This window comes from Rhinoderma darwinii, chromosome 2, assembly GCF_050947455.1.
Source record: "Rhinoderma darwinii isolate aRhiDar2 chromosome 2, aRhiDar2.hap1, whole genome shotgun sequence".
NCBI lineage: Eukaryota > Metazoa > Chordata > Amphibia > Anura > Rhinodermatidae > Rhinoderma > Rhinoderma darwinii.
In genome coordinates this window covers 340,433,754-340,451,668 of record NC_134688.1, presented here as the reverse complement: position 1 = coordinate 340,451,668, position 17,915 = coordinate 340,433,754, and the positions used below count along the sequence as shown (strand labels likewise).

The window sequence follows — 17,915 nt, the reverse complement described above, 5'->3', positions numbered from 1 at the left end:
AAGCAAAAAAAAATAATTATAAAATCCTCTAATGGGACAAAAAAAAAAGTAAAAAAAAAAATAACAAAAATAATCCATAAAATTAGTATATTCCCACAGCTGCCCCTATGACAATTCCACGAGGTAAGTACAGAGTTTTTTTATTTCTTTTTGTGGCATTGATATTCTAGCCTTGTGGTGGTGTGAAAATGGATGCGACCTATAATCGGATGGCTAGTAACATATTCGCCCCATCCAGTTTTTAAGGCTAAATAGAATGTAATAGATATCACCTTTCACGATTGTGGAATTTTTGTTTTTCTGAATTGAACCTGGGATTTTCCGGATCTGCCTTGCCCCTTTTATAGTTGATGTCATAGCGCTGACGGACTTCTTGTAACTTTGCTTCCCACTCAGTTTCTCTTGTGGCTGAAGGGCAAAATAATGAAACTAAAAAACTAGATAATTGTGAGGTTTGGTTTTGGGATTTGACTTGTAGACATTGAGCAACATACTTGAAGTCCAGTAATGACCTGCCGCCTCTGATTTCCCCCCTCCCCCTCCCCGCTATCTGAATGGTTTATTCCTTTCAACCCAGAAAAGTATAGGATTTAAATGGAATTACTAGATTATTTTTATTTGTGATCGAGTGGAGGTGGTGATTTAAGAGTGGTAAAGAAGAGGTCAATGGAAGATCCCTGAACGTCTGGAAGAAGTATATAAATCTACTGGTAAGACCAAATGTGACGCACTCCAGACTTGGGGGAGATGAGAAATCTAGTTTTATTATCTGGCTCTTTAATCTTTATGGGAAATCCAAAAATGTAGCATTTGTTAGCAAAGCCGCAGCATGTCATATGTATGGTTTCCTGTAATAGTGCTTCATTGGTTAACCCCTTAGTGACCAGCCTATTTTAGGCCCTAATGACCAAGCAATTTTTTTTCGTTTTTCCGTACTCTCATTTAAAGAGCAATAACTTTTTTTTTTTTTGCGTCAACATAGCTGTATGAAATACTGTTATGCCTGAGGCACAATAAAGACCCTAATTGTTAGCTACCAAATGATATTGTTGATGTTTCGATTGAAATAAAATATAACCTTTTATTAATTTAAATTAAACCCTTCCAAAAAACGACACCTATAACACACACTTAAAAGTAGCCATTGTTGACTAGCAGAGTGTAATGAATCGGACCCTGTTCACTGGGATATTTGTTAAATAGGTGCAACGGGTGTATAAATAGGTGCATCAGCCAGCGGCTGCAGAACGCTGTGCTACCGCCAAGTAACTATTATAATTCCCAGACAACTGCTAGCCTAACAAAGAAATTAAAAGCAAACCAGCCCCCCCGACATGTTTCGCTACCAACGTAGCGTCTTCAGGAGTTCATGGGGCTAAATTCCAGAAAGGAGACGAGCCCCTGTAATGTAAGACGGACGAGTAAACTGTCCAATCGTTTTACGTCTGAAAATAAGGCTACAATACGTCGGCAAACATCTGCCCATTCATTTGAATGGGTTTGCCGACGTACTGTACAGACGAACTGTAATTTACGCGTCGTCGTTTGACAGCTGTCAAACGACGACACGTAAATTGACTGCCTCGGCAAAGAAGTGCAGGGCACTTCTTTGCAACATAATTTGAGCCGTTCTTCATTGAAGTCAATGAAGAGCAGCTCAAGATTTACGAGCGTCAAAGACGCCTTGCATAATACGAGGAGGAGCTTTTACGGCTGAAACGACGCAGCTGTTTTCTTCTGAAAACGGTCTGTAATTTCATACGTAAAAGCCAGCTAGCGTGTGCACATACCCTAAGGACTCTAGGTTCAGCGAAACATGAAATAAAGCAAAATATTAATTTGTAGCGAAACATGTAACGTGAAACCTCAGGCATAACAGTATTTCTTTGAACTTCTCATGTGCCCGCAAGCTACTAGGGTCTTTCTAGACATAGCTGTACGAAGACTTCTTTGGCGGGCTTAGTTGTAGTTTTGTAATGGCACCATTTTTGGGTACATATAATCTTTAATTCATTTTTTAGGGGGGGGGGGGGGGTAGAAAAAACCCCAGCAATTCCACCATTGTTCTAAGCGTTTTAAATTGACACCGTTTACCGTGCGCCGTAAATAACATGTTACCTTTTATTCTATGGCAAAAATATAATTGTGTTTATTAACACATCCCAAGTTTATATAAAAGCTACGATTGGACTCCACAGGAGTCTTTCTCAAGCAAACGGTAGCTAAACGCCTACAAATTGCCCATTGAATTAAATGGGAAAAACCGTGTTTCGTTCAGACAGGATGTTATTTTACGCCTCCGTATAGAAAAACTGCACGTAAAAAAAAGCCCCGTAAAAAAGAGCATGTCACTACTTGAGCCGTTTTTGGAGCTGTTTTTCATTGTGTAAATGGAAATACAGCTCCAAAAACGTCTAGGTAAAACACCTCAAAAAACTTCTTCAGCTTCAAAAAATACTAATAATCAGAGGCTGGTTTCTCTGAAAACCGCTCCGTAATTTTCAGCCGTTTTCGACTCTGCGTGTGAACATGCCCTAATAGCAGTTAAAATTGCAGCAGTATGCACCGCAAAAACGCTATGTATTTCTTTAAAATATATTTTTTTTAAGATTCCGTTGCAGGTTTTCAGTTGCGGAAAAAACAAATTCCATGTGTGTGTTTACGTTGCCCTTTTTCTAGTGTTTCTCTGAGAATAATAAGGGCTGGAGAAATCCCAGGAACCAGGTTGTCAATGCTTCTATAAATTTCCCATTAAGGCGGGATTCACACGGGATGGAAATGCTGCGGATTACAGTCCCACACCTGTAGATGAGATTTAAAACAAATCTCATCCACGTGCTGCTGAACATTTTCCGGAAGGAAATCGGAGCATGCTGTTATATTATTATTTATAAATTTTTTTGTTCTTAATCCGCAGCATTCTTCTGTACTGGATGTTCGCTGCAATTTCAGCCATTACAATGTAGAAGGGGGTAAGTCCGCGGCAAAATACGCACATAAAGGGTATCTTCACACAGGACGGATGGATACGCTGTGTAAAGGCACACCTCGTATCCGCCTTGGGCACCGCAGGGAATTCCGGCCAAAAAAGAAAACTTCTGGCCTGGATGAAGAAACACAGAATTCTGGTTAAGGATATGATATAAAAAAAAATTGCCGCGAAAAAGCTGCTTTTTCTCCGCAAAAAATCCTCAATCACTGGTATTTGTTGCAGGTTTAACCTCCCATTGAATTCAATGGTGAAAACCCGTAACAAATAACCACACCGCAGGCCCATGAGCATCTTTCTCCGCTCCGTATTTACGCAGCGTGTGGATGAGATTTGTTAAAATCTCATCCACTTTGCTGCTATCGTATTATGCTGCGAATTTTCCGCAGCTAAATCCATTGCGGAAAATCCATAGTATTTACTTAACGTACGTACCAAAAAGCGAGTGTTTTGCTGCAAAATTAATGTTTAAAAATCTGCAGCATTTCCATCCTGTGTGAATCCAGCCCAACAGCTAGTTAGGAATGAATAGCGCATTCGACTACGGTATTGATTCTGTCAAAACTACGGAACGCTTACACAACGGGGACAAACGGAAACCAGTTGCAGCGGATCAGTCACCATTGAAATCCGTTTTGGATTCTATTCATGGGATCCGCCGACGGAAAGATCCGACGGAACCCATGAACGGAGTCCCAACGCAGATGTGAACGAAGCCTTAGCAGTGATTTTAATTTTTTCTTGCGCGTGTGCAAATGACTGTTGCAGTGACCATTGCATTTCCCAACTTATCTGGTCCTGCATTCTGTGCTGATGAATTTCTTAATATATAGTTACATGTAATTAATACGGTTGAAAAAGACATGTCCATCAAGCTCAACCATGGGATGGGAGAAGTTCTAGAACTTTGTTTTACCCCTATTGATCCAGAGGAAGGTTGAAAAAAATTAACCAATTCAGTAAATATAAAAATTATCCATAGGGCAATAACTAAACTTCCCTAAAAAGGAAAAAGTCCCTCCTGATTCCAAGTGGCGATCCGACTGGATCAACATTCAAACAAGAATTCTATTTATTTATTTCTGCAACGCATCTAAAATGAAGCAACTTTACTATTAAACTTTGTTAAAAATATCCTACTATTGTGTATGTACAGCTCCTGTGCAGATCCGGTTTCTCAATGGTAACAGACTAAGGCCTTATTCACACGGTCCTGTCCGTATGGTGCGCACAAAAAACGCTGCGTTTTGCGCGCACAAAAGGGCCGTGTGGCATCAGCATTTGGTGCGCGGCTGCTTGAATTTCGCGCAGCCGGCATCATTATGACACTGGTTTTATGTTTACAAACAGAAAAGCACGTGGTGCTTTTATGTTTTTTTCCTTTTATTTTACTACTGTAGTGCGAATCACGCACGGCACCCGGAGGTGCTTCTGTGTGCCGTGCGCGATTTGCACGCACCCATTGACTTTAATGGGTTCGTGTTGCGTGAAACACAGGCAAATATAGGACGTGTCGTGGGTTTTACACAGCGCACATACGCTGCGTGAAATTCACTGACCGTCTGAACGGCCCCGTTCACTAACATAGGTCCGTGCGAGGCGCATGAAAAGCGTGCGTAGCACGGACGCATAACACATTCGTGTGAAAAAGGCCTCAAAGAGACTTTTACTTTATGTTGGGTCTAGTAAGGCCTAGCAACATTTGACAGATGTCTTGCAACCATGTGACTGTTGGGACCAATAAAGGCAGTGGCACTTATGTTGCTTCTATTGTATGCACAGCACTCGTTGAGCCTGTGTATATAGAGATCGAGAAGGCTGAATCGGTAGAAAAAAAAGTTTCTCTACTGGGCACCTGACAGCCGGGCATCCGACCTGTCGCTGCACAATCCTTCGTGCAGCCGCTAGTCTGCAGTGTTTTTATTTATTTTTTTTAAACAGCAAGCCATATTTGATAATTGATTTGTATTTTGCAGATTTTAATTACTTTTCTATCAAGTAAAAATCTTTTTGTCATGAGACTACCCCTTTAAGTACTGTAATTCGCAAGGTACTCCATGAATCTGATTTGTTTTAACAGCACATCCCTCAGATGCTCGATTGGATTGAGATCTGGGGAATTTTAAGGCCAAGTCAACATCTTGAACTCTGTCATGTTCCTCAAACCATTCCTGAATATTGTTTGCCTTGTGGCAGGGCACATTGTCCTGCTGAAAGAGGCCACTGCCATTAGGGAATACTGTTGCCTTTAAGAGGTGTACATGGTCTGTCCCAATGAAACCATGCCACCTTCTTCCATTGCTGATTGATTGTTCAGTTCTTATTCTCACACGCCCATTTGTAGGCGATTTTGTCGGTTGACAGCGATCATCATGGACACGCTGACTGGTCTAAGGCTATGCAGGCCACATGAAATGAGCATTGGGCGCCCATGAACCGTTTGCCTGTTTACCCACTTTTGGTAGGTACTAATAACTGCATACCAGGAACAGCCCACAAGACCTGCCGTTCTGGAGAAGCTCTGACCCAATCGTCTATCCATCACAAATTGATCCCTGTCACAGTTGCTCGGATATTTACTCGTGCTTTTTTCCTGCCACCCACACACCACCAACTGTAAGAAATGGACTATTCACGTGCAGCCTGATATCCCACCACATGACCGATACCACTGTAATTACATAATCGGTGGCCTTTACTTCACCGGTCAGTGGTTTTAATGGTATGGCTGATTCGGTGTATGTGATCCAAAATTTGCATTCTAAAATAATTTGATGAATTCCTACCGTTTTTGTGTTTATAAATACCACGTGTGTACAGTCACTGTTGTGTGCTAAAGAAACTCCTAACATTTAAATTTTTATTTAATTACGTTTTTTCATAAGGAAACTACTTGAGTAAGAGATGCTCCATGGGAGTCTCATAGAAATTCATAGTGAGAGATTTCCGTTCCGGACAGCAGACACTGTAGAAATCACCCAGGAACAGAGCATATAGTTCGGCAATAAAGCGCCCGATAAGAGGATGACCTGCCCTACCTTTTACCAAGTGTACTTTCCAAATGGGGGGCCACGATAAAAAAATTCACTGGGTTGTTCCTTTAAGAGTTTAGTAGCAAAGTTGAATTTTCATGCACCTTTTGCTTATAATCGCTGATGCAAAGGTGCGTTACCTTGTGTGTATGTCTCTGCTTAAATATGCGTTTTAGGCGCAAATGTAATATGTAATGTATTTTTGTCTTTTTTTTTTTTTTTCAACCGTACGAACTATCTAACTGTCAATGGGGTGTGTAATTGGCAAGGAGGGCGCGTGTGCGTGTGCGCTCTCACTCGTCAGCTCTTGGCAGACCAGGACAAGTGTGAGAGTGCACCCGCACGCGTGCGCGCACAGCTCCAATGCCGCAGCCGAAGATACGCCCGCCGGCATGGAACAGAAGAATTCTCATTATTCTCTTCTGTTCCGTGGTGGCGGCGGAGCTGCGCATGCACTCTCTCCAGCTGCACGTACTCTCTCCAGCTCTTGCTGTGACACTGTCCGTAGCTGATTGGACAGTGTCACAGCGATGTTACAACGCCTCGTTGACCGTTCAGGGGGTTATTTAAATATCGTGCGCCAAATATAACTACCGATTTAGGATTTTTTTTTTATAGAGAGAGACTGGGTTTGTACAGCCCTGCCTACTACATGCTGCACATGTATGGGCAGGTGAAAGGTTCTCTTTAAAACAGATTTCTGATCTCGGTACTTATGATTTTGTTAAGATATAGGCATGTATGACCTCTGCACATCTTGAACTTTTATTTTTGGTAGATGTTTTCTTCTTGGGTCAGACTTGTAATCAAAAAACAACTTTTTATTCATTTTTTTTAATTTTTTTTTTATTTTGTATAAATTACTTTGATACAAAATAGCATGAAGGCGACTGTGTGTATAAAGTGCTGTGTGCCATTTTGACAATGTACTGGGTATCTGCTTTCAGAAAATATATTGGTATGGGGGTTTAGTATGACTTTATTTTATAGTTCTGGTTTTATTTGTACATGTCAAGAGTTAAAATGGTCCTAGCTACTAGGGGCGCAAAATGTCCAGGAACCCCGGTGAAAGGGTTAAATGATGAAAGGCTTTAGGTGTTTTTGTATCCGAAAACCGGAGCTCCAACTGTTTTAAAGGCTATGTAAACATTTGAGAGGCTTTTTTTCTTTTAATTAAAAAAATAACAAAGGGGTCAGTCAGTGTGATTGGTGCAACTTTATAATTAGTTTTTACTTTTCATTTTTACTTTTGGAGATCCAGCCGCTCTGTATTCAGCTGTATCGTTCACTATAACCTGAATCCGTCAGTCCTGCGGACCTGACTGGTTCAGTATCAGCAGGACCCACCTGTGTAATCTATCACATCTAAGTTATGAATTTAGATGTGATCGATTACAGGTGGATCCTGCGTGTCAGACACTTTCACTGAACCAGTCCGTCCCACGGAGCTGACAGGAACAGGATTTGGCGAACGATGCAGCTGCTCTGTATAGAGCATACAGAGCAGCTGCATCTCAAAAAATAAAAATATTGAATAAAAAAATATTATAAAGTTGCACCAATCACACTGACCCTTTTTTTTTTATTATAAAAAAAAAAATATTTCCTTTTAAATGTTTACATAGCCTTTAAAAAATGCAATAACACCGAATTTTTAACCTATTTAAATAAATAAAAATTAAAATGGTGTTTAAGGGTGGTCCATTGCGGGATCCGTGAAAACTGACAAAAATAGGAGACGTCCTATTTTTTTTCACGGCCCCTTCACATGGTCTGTTAAAACAGCGGCCATGTGAACGGCCCCATTGAAATACATAAGTCCATATGGCGGCCGTAAAAACAAAAAAAAAATGCTGTCACACGGACGAGATAAATGCTAGTCTGAATTCGGCCTTAATGTTGGCTCAGCTTTGATGGATAGTGTGTGTGTGTGGTAACTTGCACATTGTGCAATAACTTTCTCATTATGATCTCTTAAATACAAGGTGCATTATCTTTGTCTGGGTTAATAAAGGCTCGCCCTACTCTTATGGAAAATAGTTGTTAGAAATATTCAGTTACATAATCTAGAACGGTCTAGGCTGTCATAAATGAGCAGGAGGAAGAAGGGTTAACCTGTCTTATACTGTCTGGTTGCCAGAGTATTAAACTGGCTGCAGTGTGTTGGTTCAGAGCCCAAATTGTGCCTCTTTGTTCTGTGAGACGGACTCATGGCAACTTGTGATTAATTGTTGCCAGGAACATGCGCTGAAGATTAACGCTGCCACGTGAGGCATTAAAGAATCCCTCAATGTGACTGCGTACATGTGAATTGTTTTTTTTTTTTTTTGTGTCAACTCTTTAATAGTAATGTCACTGAATATTAAAGGGATATTTCTGGGACCTTATTAGTGCATGGAATTAGTTTTTGTTGGTTGTTGCAATTAGAAGTAAAATAATTGTCTCAACGACAACCCCTGTCCACGTGACCTAATAATACGTGACTGAATTTTAGTACGTATTTTGCTTCAGAATTTGTAAGCCAAAAACAAGAGTGGAACCTACACGTAGAAAAAGTATAATGGAGCTTTTTGTACCTCTTCGTGGTATGAACCCACTACTGGTTTTTACTTTACAAATACTGAATATTTTTTTTTTTTTTTTTTAAATGTTCTTCTTTGTTAGGGCATCAATTGGATGCACTAATAAATCTAAGCTAATGGGTCTAATAACCTCTTATAACTTTACAAGAAAGTAGTCCTAGAGCAGACTGCATTAGCGTGCATGTTTGTCAATGAGAAGAGGGGGATAAGATCTGAACCCTCTGAAATCCACCGGTTTGGCTGAGCTAGATCTTGTGTATGGGCACCTTTACTCTCTGTGTCACTGAAGTGATGTCGTTTAACAAATGCAGTCATCATTTGGACCGGAAGGGGCATGACTTGGGAAATAGACTTCAATCATGTAAGGCTTCGTTCACATCTGCGTTGGGGTCCCGTTCTGACGTTCCGTCGGAGCTTTCCGTCAGAACGGGACCCTGAACAGACCCGAACTGACACAAACGAAAACCAGAGGTTTCCGTTTCCATCACCATTGATTTTAATGGTGACTGATCCGGTGCCCATGGTTTCCGTTTTCCATGTTTTGTACCTGAACTTGTACTTTAACCCTTTTCCTGCCAAGGATCTATTTCATAAATCCTGGCAGGAAAGCGCTTCAGTTACCAAGGACACATCTGATATGTCCTTGCTACAAATAGACTAAGCTGAGGCTAGACGTGCAGCTCCCACTTCAACCTGTGAGAAGGAGCAGAGGGAGGCCAGCAGGGAACAAAGCGGGGAGCGTGAGGGAAGAGAAGGAGGATCTGTGATCCTCCTCCTCCTGTCTATGTATGGCTGTAGATGACGGGGGATAACGTTCTTTTTGTTCAAGTTTCTTGTCAATCAGGGAGTATACTTGCTCTCCGTCACACTTGGGGGGGGGGGCTTTTTTATTTTTTTCCAAGTACAGGTGAGAAGATGGGCAATTGCTCATCTAATCACCCCTCTGTGCCTACTAGGCTGTTTTTTTTGACTCCACAACTCGAAAGCTTACAGATTGCAGCATCAAGTAAGTTGCACCAAGCCCTCGCACCACATGCAAACGTCAATAACGTTGATACATTTTACACTGTCCCTATTCTGTCTGTAAGGTCTCATGCACACGACCGCAGCCATGTGCACGGCCGTGAACTTCGGGTCGGCTTGTCGCGGAGTGTCGCCTGCGAGCCGCCCGAAAATCGCGGGCCGTGCACATGGACGTGTCCGTTATTTTCTATGAGCCTGGACACGGCCGTAATAAGACATGTCCTTTCTTTCTGCGGTCCATGCAAACCACGGTCGTGTGCTTGGGCCCATAGACATTAATGGGGCCACAATTCTCCTGTGGATTTTCAGGGGGAATTGCTGCCGCAAAAGCACGTTCGTGTGCATGGGGCCTAACTGATCTTTAGCGTAAATTAAGTAGTATTTTTATATACCACATGTGGAGTGCTTTCTCTAAATGCTTTTGCGAATGATGAATGACGGACAGTGATTGCTTGGACAGTGTTCAGTCAGTCATTATGGCATATTGTGGGTGAGACTCTTGTCTCTATTTGGTCTTTTTGTGATTTATATAGACGTGTCTTGGTCTTGCTATTGTGATTTTCTGTGATGGGTAATAAGATTATATACATGATTGTTAACATATCCACTAATTTGTATATGTTTGATATTACCGTCTCTGCCCTGCCTTATGCTAAATACACTGTCCTGTTTCTTGTGCGTGTTTTTTTTTTTATGTACATCGTGTTTTTACAGCGGTCAGACGTTTAACACCTATCTAAGTTTAGAAAAAAGTCGCAAAGTGCGTTGCCAGGATATAGGAACTTTTTGTTAGGGAATTTTTTTTTTTTCCCTAGCCTTTTTTTTGTTTTTTTTTTAAGTGTTTGTGCAACTTAGATACTGATTCTTCTCATCTATGCCTTCCTACATTACATAGGGTAAAATAATTATCAGAGGTGTGGGCGTTACATTTTAAGGCCACATGCACACGAACGTGCTTTTGCGGCCGCAATTCCCACGAAAATCCACGGGAGAATTGCGGCCCCATTCATTTCTATGGGGCCATGCACATGACCGTAGTTTTTACGGTCCGTGCATGGCCCGGGGGCCCGGACCGCAGAAAGAACAGACATGCCTTATTACGGCCGTCCGGGCTCATTGAAAATAATGTGCATGTGCGATTTGCGGGCGGCTCGTGGCTGACAGTCCGCAGCCGGCCGACCTGAAAATCATGGCCGTGCACACGGCTACGGTCGTGTGCATGAGGCCTTAGTTGTAATTCACATGGTCTTTAGTGAAAGGGAGTTCAGAACAAGGTCATTCAGCTTTTCAGCAAATATCTTGACTATACACAATTGTTTACACACATGTGTGTTAGGGTTGCACGATGCATCAAAATATCCCCAAACGGTTTAGTTTCGTTAATGTATTCCGATACTAAGCTGTGTGGCCGCACAACTTAGTATTGTAACACATGAGTGTAGTCCAGACGGGGCTGCGACTGTAATACATGTGTAGTACAGCCATTTCCCCACTCCTGACAAGTGTGCGCGTGCAGTCAGCTATGAGGTGATTCGACCAGTGCTGCACTGAATACAGAAGTTGGCTGGCGAGAAACACCCCCATTTTTGTCTTTGCTTCAGTTCCTACGCCACCTCTCATTAGTGCAGCGCTGGCCGCATCTCATCATGCTGACTGTTCGCGCGCGCACACTTGTCAGGAGCGGGGCAATGGCTTTATTACACAGCTGCAGCCCCGCGATAACGGCGGAAATCAGAGAAACCTCATCGCCGCTATTCCCTTGAATACTGTCATCAAAGCTGACCGCAGCATTCGAGGGGAAAATGAGAAGGGGGAATTCCCTGTGACGCAATCGAGGGACATACCATATATGGGCAGACAGCCCAGGGCTGTCTTTACCATGTTTCTTGTTAGGGCATACTTTGGTATGTCCTAACAGCTACCTGTGTACTATAAGTATATAGATATATGCCAGTACATTAAAGTTCAAAAATAAAAAAGTTAAAAAAAATACACATTTTTTACAATGAACATTACATGAGACAATACGTCTCAATACATAAAATATACACACATTCGGTATTGTCGCGACCGTAATAAAAAAAGTGTCATTTATGATTTTAACGGTGTTAAAAAAATTAAACTGCTTTCTTTCACTTATTAATGTGAGGCACATTATATTATGAATTTTGAACCGCCATGCGCCTCACATTAATAGTAATTAACCCCGTCATGTACTTCAGACATTAACCCAATGTTGTCCATTATGACTGAGACATGTTGGGGTTAATTTCCATTAATGTGAGGCACATGGAGGTTCAAAAATCAATCACACCATGTGCCTCACATCAGAAAATGGGAACTTTATTACTGCTGGCAAAGTATCGTTTTGGTATCAGGTATCGCAATACTACACGCAGTGTCGGTATCGAAGTCCAAATTCTGGTATCGTGACAACGTGTGTGTGTGTGTGTGTGTAAGTAAAAATTGTTCTCTGGCTGAAACTGTCATATGTTTATTATGGTTTTCAACCCTTTGCATAAAAGGACTTTAGAAAAAGCTCTTCCATCGCTATTCTGGCCACATAGACGTCTACAGCGCTGCAATTTTGTTATTATTTTGGTTAAATGTCCTACTTTCTCCCTGACAAGAAGTTTCTGTATGATACGGGAGGCTGGGGGAGGCCTTCGGTGACTAATACTCTTCTATCTCCATGATGAGTGAGCTGGAATGACCCTGAGGTCAGGTGACAACCTTGCTTGCCAATGCTGTGTGCGTTTCAATGACATCAGTTGCCTAGCACTGCCCTGCTCACTCTGTCACTATGTTGATGGGATACATGAGATCTCATTACTGTACATTCATTAGATTTCACTTTGCGTGTGTTTGGTCTCCATCACAAGAGTCTATTTTATTTTTATCGACCCATTTCCTCAACCCTCTCCTGGTTCTTTGGTATTTTTCTACGTCTTGCACAATACACATAATTGTCTTACTTCACCTTCCTGTCATGTGGTGAAGCTGAGGAGTTTCCCCTCTCTGAATGAATGTTAGAAGATCAACCATGGGTTTTTCTAGAGGAAGTTTCTTGGTAAGAATTGTAATGTCATGACACTGACAACTCCTCTCAACTATTCAGTGGTTGGGAAACTGAAATAATTGGCATTCCTGAATGGCATCCCTCCCCCATTATTGGTGAATTCTGTGTTTACTTGATCTTTCTTGTTTGGGTTCATTTAAAGGGAGTCTGTCACCAGAATGTCCGTATTAAACTAGTAAGGGCCTGTTCACATCAGCGTTGGCATTCGGTTCCGGGGTTCCGTCTGAGGTTTCCGTCGGGTGAACCCCGCAACGGAAAGTCAAACTGAAACCACAGCTTCCGTTTCTGTCACCATTGATATCAATGGTGACGGAAACATTGCTAATGGTTTCCGTTCGTCACCGTTACGGCAGGTTTTTCGTTTTTACGACTGAATCAATAGCGCAGTCGACTCCGAAACGGAAACCTGTAGCGGAGACAGACCTGTTTTCATATTTGTTTTCAATTTCTGCTTGCTGCCTCTTTTGTAAAGAAATCAGTTTTATTAACTTTATGCTAATGAGCATTTAGGTGCAACGAGGGCATCACCGTTGCTCCTAAATGCTCTTGCGTCACTCCCCAGTTCAAGCCCCTCCCTCCCTTCTTACATTGATTGACAGGGGCCAGGCAGCGTAATCTGCGTGTTCACACCTGTCCCCGTACTGTCTATAACGTGCAAGCATCCCTGGTCTTGACACATGCGCAGTACGATGTTTCTGGTCTCCGTTCTAATCAGTGCATGCGCCGAGTAAAGAGCAGGAACGTGCGCACGTGCAGGGCAAGGCATGAACGTGGCGATTACACTGCCAGACCCTGTCAATCCATGTAGGGAGGGAGGGGGTCGAACTGGGGAGCGATGTAAGAGCATTTAGGAGCAACGGTGATGTCCTCGTTGTACCGAAATGCTGATTAGCATAAAGTTAATAAACAGCAGCCTGAATTCTGAAAGTAGCCCAACATTTTTTGGGGGTCCATACAGAGACTACGATCACAGCCATGTTTTTGTTGTCCTGTGCAACCCCTTTAAAACGGACCTGGCAGATCTCCCATGCTGTCCTATCTGAGGGCAAATAGAATATAGTAGGAAATTACAAACTCGGTGATATGCGGTTTTTATGGTTTAATTCTCAGTATTTAAGTGTTTTAAAGCTATTTAATTGTCAGGACTCGGTGAAAGTTTGTGCTCAACATTTTTGTGGGTCTTTTTTTTTTTTTGTGTTTTTTTTTTTTTTTTTCTTCTACCCGGTATCAAGTGTATCTGCTTCCTCAGGATGCAGATACAGTTGAATCCAATGGTAAAATAGGTTGCCATAAGGTCCCTGCTCTACCATTCACTATTGTCACTGGACGCTCACGGCTCGGCACAAACAGGCGCAAGGTAGTGAATTAATTGTGCCTGTCTGCGCCGAGCCACACAAGACCGGAGGAGCAGAGGGATCTCCTCCACTCGCCGTTGGTACGGGGTTAGGTGAGTATATATTTTATTAGGGAGTGTAGGCGCAGCTATGGGGGCATTATACTGTGTGGGGCATCTATAGGGGCATTACACTGTGTGGGCATCTATAGGGGCTTTACACTGTGTGGGCATCTATAGGGGCATTACACTGTGTGGGAATCTATAGGTGTCTTATACAATTGGGGCAGCTATAGGGGCATTATACTGTTTGGGGGCATTATAATGCATGAGGACTACTATTAGGGCAATGTACTGTGTGGGGGCAGTATCTTGGTATATTATATATAGCAGGCTCGGGATAAATATTAATTCAATGGCTTAGCATGCAAATAGGGGGCATGGTATGCATAACAGCATGTCGAGGTTACATGTTTAATTATTCGTTATTTTGATTTAGGTCCTCATTGCCCAGCCCTATGTCTGTGTCTCTCCAGTGGGTCACGTCCTTGGCCTTAATCTGAGATCTTATATGTGATCTCCCTCTATAGGGGTTAATGGGACAATAAAAAGGCCTGGACAGCAGGAGCTATTAGCATATGATCTCTTCTGCATCTTGCTTTTAGAAAGAAACCCAGTTTGAGCAGTGATGCTTTAAATGTCCGATAGGTTCTGGTCATACCTCCTGGGACCCGCACCTTTCTTTAGAATGGGGTTTCTTGACCCCTGTCCTACCTTCTCCACCTGTCACTGGGCGCCAGCCACTGAGTTATGAGGGGGCCGGGAGTACGCAAACCGCTGAGCTACCCTGTTTTCATAACTCCGATTCACTTCTATAGGAGTTATGGAAATGGCATAGCTCGCTGTTTCTGTACTCCTCGTAATCCAATGGCCGGAGCCAAGCGACAGCGGGGGAAAGTAGTATGGGGAGGGGGTCAGGGGGCCCCGTTCCAGAAATAGATGCGGGTCCCAGCTCTGTGGTTTGCTATAAATGTCTGAGATGGGAATACCCCTTTAAACAAATACTGAATGCCCAGACCAAGCTTCTGTTCTAGCGCATATATGAATGGAATGAATACCACTAAAATTATAATGAATGTGTAATTTATATTTTCATTGTGCATGAGGTATTAAAAAGCTGGTGCCAGCAAAGCATTACTGACATATTTGTGGTCACAGAATGAAGTATTGTTATATCAGCAACTTGCTGCTTTTTTTTTTTTTCTCTGACTTGAAAAAAATGATTAAAGAAGGCCTTCCGGGAGTGGATTTGTCTTCTAGTTCATTATTTGTGATATGACCTTTAAAATGTGACATCAGTCCTTGGAGCATGCTACTCTGTATGTCAAAACCTTAGGCCTAGTTCACACAGAGCTTTTTGCAGGCGGAAAGATTTTGACCTGCCGGCACAACACTTGCCACATTTTTTGCAGCGATTTTTGGCCGTGGTCATTGGGCCCTGTGGGCAAAAACTGCCCTAAAAAAAGCTTTCTCTACCAAAGGTTGATGTCAATGGTAGGTCAGGTTTTTTGGGCGCTGTTTCTGCGGCAAAAACAGCAGCAAAAAACTCAGTGTGAACTCCCCCTTACTGAAAAATAGAATGTAGGGGCAGTAGCACTCAAAGGAGTACCATGGCTTTTTCACTGCAGTACCTAACACGGTAGCATTGACTCGTGTATCGTTTTGTCGATCCTGCGGTGAAGGGGCTCCAGTGAGTGTGTCTGCCATTTGTTCTCATGTCTGTCATGTGTACACAACCTTAAGGCCTCATTCACACGGCAGGGTTTCCCGACCGGGTGCCGGCCGTTCATAAATTGGCCGGCACCCGGCTGCATTAGGAATAATAGACCCCTAATGGGGCTATTCACACGACCGATTTTTTTGACGGCCGGGAAAACCGGGTAATACACGGCCATCACCGGGATGTGTCCCGAGTGATGGCCGGGTTTTCCGGCGCTTGCGCTCTATCTCCTCCTTCTCACAGCGCAGAGTTCATGTGAGGAGGAGGAGTTGATGCCATTCGGACGAATGGCATCGCTGTACACTGTGTGGCAGGGCCGGGGTGTACAGCAGGTGGAAGGGAGCGCTGCGCTGGCTCCCTTCCCCTGCTTGTTTTAAAAGCGCCCTGGCCCGGCGACACCTTCGATGGCGCCGCTAGCAGCTGCTGCGGCTGCTACTACTGTAGCGACGCCACTATAGCAGAGCGGGGAGGTATCTCCCCGCTCTGCTATGTGCTAGCCGCACTTTAGCTCCTTGAACTAGCGGAATCCCCGTGTTTTCGGGGATTCCGCTCCTGGACAGAGCGCTTGATGTCTCTGTCCATATCTGGGCAGTGACATCAGGGGAAACTCCTGAAGCGGAATCCCCGAACACATGGGGATTCCCCTTCAGGAGTTGCCGCTGATGTCACTGTCCAGATCGGCCTGGCACGGATGCAAAACTTAATGCAAACCGGCCGGGCAAAATGGCCGATTTTTACCGGCCGACACTCGGGCTCGGGAACGACCTGGTCATGTGAATCCCGCCTAAGGAGGCTCTGTCACCACATTATAAGTGGCCTATCTTGTACATAATGTGATCGGTGCTGTAATGTAGATTACAGCAGTGTTTTTTTATTTAGAAAAAGTTATGACCTATTTTTTAGCTTTATGCTAATGAGTTTCTTAATGGACAACCAGGCGCATTTTTACTTTTGACCAAGAGGGCGTTGTGGAGAGAAGGGTATGACAGTGACCAATCGGTGACCAATCAGCGTCATATACTTCTCTCCATTCATTTACTCAGCACATAGTGATCCTGCGTTATTCACTATATTCAGTCACATACACACACATTAACGTTGCTGAAGTGTGTTGACAGTAAATAGACATCGCGTCCTACCAGAACGGGATATCTATTCACAATCCCGACACATCGGTAACGTTTGTGTGGGACTTACTCACACAGCACATCGAGATCACGCTGGGCTGTCATTTACAACGAGATCTTGCGAGATTACGCTTGCTGTGCCGTAAGTCCCACACAAACGTTACCGAAGTGTCGGGTTTGTGAACAGACATCCCGTCCTGTCTGGAAGTGATGTCTATTTACTGTCAAGACATTTCAGTAACGTTAATGTGGGTGTATGTGACAGCACATAGTGAACAACGCAGGATCACTATGTGCAGAGTAAATGAATGGAGAGAAGTGCATGATGCTGATTGGTCAGTGTCATACACTTTTCTCTCCACAACGCCCACTTGGTCAAAAGTAAAAATAGGCCCAGTTGTCTATTAAGAAAGTCATTAGCATAAAGCTAAAATAGGTCATAACTTGGTGAAAATAAATAGCTTTTCTAAATAAAAAACACTGCTGTAATCCACATTGCAGCGCCGATCACATTATGTAGAAGATAGGCCACTTATAATGTGGTGACACCAGATTTTGCAACCCCTATCTCGTATTGCAGCAGATCGGCGCTGCAATGTAGATGAGAGTAACTTTTTTTTTTTTTTTTTTTAAACGAGCATTTTTGGCTAAGTTATGACCATTTTTATATTTATGCAAATGAGGCTTTCTAAAGTACAACTGGGCGTGTATTGTGTAAGTACAAGTGGGCGTGTATTGTGTGTGTAACATCTGGGCGTTTTTACTTGTTTTACTAGCTGGGCGTTGTGAATAGAAGTGAATGATGCTGACTAATGCCCAGCTTCTGGCAGAGCAGACACACAGCGTGTTCTCGAGAGATCACGCTGTGACGTCACTCACTTCCTGCCCCAGTTCCTGCATCGTGTCTGACGAGCGAGGACACATCGGCACCAGAGGCTACAGTTGATTCTGCAGCTGCATCGGCGTTTGC

The 17,915-nt window shown here is 43.1% G+C and overlaps 1 protein-coding gene across 2 annotated transcripts in view; it reads left to right on the top strand.

The window, feature by feature from the left end:
* MAPKAPK2 (MAPK activated protein kinase 2) overlaps positions 1–17,915 on the top strand; it is an 83,937-nt gene that overhangs the window by 8,763 nt on the left and 57,259 nt on the right. The window contains exon 1 of one of the 2 annotated variants that reach the window (XM_075850675.1): positions 9,512–9,609. The exons of the other annotated variant lie outside the window; for it this stretch is intronic. The gene's annotated coding sequence lies outside the window, so the exon portion shown is untranslated. Of the gene's footprint in view, positions 1–9,511; positions 9,610–17,915 lie in introns of those variants that run through there. 2 annotated transcript variants of the gene reach the window in all.